This window comes from Nicotiana attenuata, unplaced genomic scaffold (assembly GCF_001879085.1).
Source record: "Nicotiana attenuata strain UT unplaced genomic scaffold, NIATTr2, whole genome shotgun sequence".
In the NCBI taxonomy this organism is placed as follows: Eukaryota; Viridiplantae; Streptophyta; class Magnoliopsida; order Solanales; family Solanaceae; genus Nicotiana; species Nicotiana attenuata.
The window spans coordinates 10123-13496 of NW_017675181.1; positions in this window are offsets into that span (position 1 = coordinate 10123).

The window sequence follows — 3374 nt, forward strand, 5'->3', positions numbered from 1 at the left end:
TGAATGAAACAAACTCGTCTGGGAAGTACCTCAACTTGGAATAATTGAACAAGACCAAACAGAAGCGTTTTTTGCTTAAAAAGCCAGTCAGTGCTGAAGAGGTAGAGGAATTCTTCTGAAAGATGAAAACCTCGGATTACGATGTAATTGACCAACTCCGGAAGTCTCCCTCCTGGTCTCACTTTTTTCTATTGATAAGTTCGATGAGTATCAGAAAGTGCTGTTGAAGACGCTTAATGAAGCATATGTTCTGGTCGAGACCACGGTTGAGCAATTGGAAAGAATGGCGGAATGATTTTTTGAAGTCAACCGGATTTCATTCAGCCGATATGATTTGCCTCTGGAAGGGGCTGCCCATAACAAAGCTCTTCATTTGACCGTTAAGTGTGAAGGATACTACGTGAAAAGAGTTGTGTTGGATGGCGGATCTGGGGTTGATATTTGCCCTCTCTCGACCTTACAGAGAATGGAAATTGTGACTGAATGGATTAGACCCAACAATGTTTGTGTACGTGCTTTTGACTGTGTCAAGAGGGACACGATATGGGAGATTGATTTGATCCTAACCATCGGCCCTGTGGATTTTGAAGTAACATTTCAGGTTTTGGACATGGACACCTCCTACAATTTTCTCCTAGGAAGGCCTTGGATCCATGCTGCAGGAGCCGTACCTTCTACTCTCCACTAAATGGTTAAGTTTGAACACGAAGACTAAGAAATCGTGGTCCATGGAGAATATGAGCAATCAATCTACAGGGACCCGTCAGTGTCAATCTAGAGGCTAAGGAAGGTAGTGAGCACTTAGTCTACCAAGCTTTTGAGATCGTGGTCGCGGACCAGTGTGAGGAAGGAACCCCGTGTCCTCAACCCTTCTTGTCAAACGCGTCAATCATGGTCGTTACTGAAATGATCAAGCACGGGTACAAGCCCGGGAAAGGGCTCGGGGTATCTTTGCAAGGCATCACGGAGCCCATCACTCTAACTGCCAGTGAGAAATTCTTCGGTGTGGGTTTCCAAGCCACAGAAGCTGACGTAACATGGGCCAATGAACGTAAGAAGAATGGGTGGGTCTTGCCTCAGCCGGTCCCGCATCTCTCCAAAATATTTGTTAAGCCTAGATACATAGAGGAAGAAGATGAGGCCTTCACGGCTGAGGAAATTGAGGACATTTGTGGAGCGATGAGGCAAATGTTATATGAGGCTCATATGGTCCAGCCGGGTGAAGGCTCAAGCACTGCTGAGGTGCAATATGTGGGGCCAATGCCAAACTGCAAAATTGGAAGGCTACTCTGTTACCAGTCAGGCGGGAATCCCGGTAGTTCAGTCTTGCCATCTTTTCTACATTCCGAGTTATTTCAGGGTGTAACTCGAATATTTTTAGTTTATTGTCTTTTAAAATTCCAATGTAGACCCTCCTATCTTCAAATTCAATGAAATGAAATCAATATTTCATCGTCTATGAATCTCTTTCTTTATTGTTTCTGATTTTTGTTATTTTTTATCTCTCTATTCAGTTCTAATAATGCGGACTTAAATAACATGACATGCTTGCGGATTTCATGCCCAGATCCTAACACGCTATCTAACTGTGAAATAATGAATCAAGAATCGGAATATGATGAAGACGAGGGTTTTATGGAGATAAACCGAGAACTGGAACAATTTGAGAATAAGACTAAGCCAAATTTAAATGAAACCGAGCCAGTTAATTTGGGTAGTCCAGAAGAGGTCTAGGAAATCATGATAAGCATTCACGCTGATGAAAGAACTAGGGATGCATTGATCCAACTTTTGTTCGAATTCAAAGACGTGTTTGCCTGGTCCTATGATGATATGCCAGGAATGAGTGTTGAATTAGTGGTGCACAAATTGCCAACTTACCCCGGTTATTCCCCTGTTCAACAAAAATAGAGAAAGTTTAAAACAACATCAGTGACAGGATCAAAGAAGAAGTCACCAAACAGTTGAAAGCGGGTGTGATCCGAGTGGTCCGATACGCCACATGGTTGGCTAATGTGGTCCCAGTGCCAAAGAAAGATAGGAAAACCCGAGTGTGTGTTGATTATCGGGATTTGAACAAGGCAAGCCCCAAGGACAACTTTCCATTACCAAACATCCACATCCTTATTGACAACTGTGCCAAACATGAGATACGGTCTTTCTTGGATTGTTATGCTGGGTATCATCAGGTTCTGATGGATGAAGAAGATGCAGAAAAGACGGCTTTCACCACACCTTGGGGTACTTACTGTTACAGGGTCATGTCGTTTGGTTTAAAGAACGCCGGGGCAACTTACATGAGAGCTATGACTGCCATCTTTCACGACATGATGCACCAGGAAATTGAGGTGTATGTGGATGATGTGATCATTAAATCCAGACGCAGGATGACCATGTGCGGGATTTGAGAATGTTCTTTGAGCGACTGCGTAAGTATGACTTGAAGTTGAATCCCGCTAAGTGTGCATTTGGAGTACCATCTGGGAAACTTTTGGGGTTTATAGTCAGTCGGAGGGGCATCGAGCTAGACCCAACAAAGATAAAGTCTATTCAGGACTTGCCCCCTCCAAAAACCAAAAAAGAGGTTATGAGTCTGTTGGGAAGATTGAATTATATCAGCAGATTCATTGCTCAGCTGACTAATACGTGTGAACCCATATTTAAGTTGTTGAAGAAAGATGCGGCGATTAGATGGACAGATGAATTCCAAGAAGCTTTCGACAAAATCAAAGAATATCTGTCGAATCCACCAGTGTTGGTCCCACCCGTGCCTGGAAGGCCTTTGTTCCTGTACTTGACAGTGTTGGAGAATCCTTTGGATGTGTTCTCGGGCAACACGATGTGACCGGGAAGAAAGAACAAGCCATATACTATTTGAGCAAGAAGTTCATTAGTTATGAAGCCAAGTACACTTTGTTGGAAAGAACTTGCTGCGCCTTAACTTGGGTCGTTCAGAAGCTTAGCATTACTTGTTGGCTTATACCACCTATCTCATAACCAGATTGGATCCTTTGAAGTACATATTCCAAAAACCGATGCCCACAGGAAGGTTAGCAAAATGGCAAATCCTGGTCACCGAGTTTGACATAGTCTATGTCACCCGCACAGCAATGAAGCTCAAGCCTTGGCGGATCACCTAGCTGAGAATCCTGTTGATGATGAATATTAGCCTTTGAGTACTTACTTTTTAGACGAGGAGGTAAATTCAGTTGAGGTAGTTCCAGATGATACCAATGCTTGGAAAATGTTCTTCGACGGAGCTGTGAATGCAAAAGGTGTCGGGATTTGGGCAATTTTGATTTCGCCCACTGGTCAGCACTATCCGGCCACAGCCTGGCTTTGGTTAAACTGTACGAACAACACTGCCGAGTATG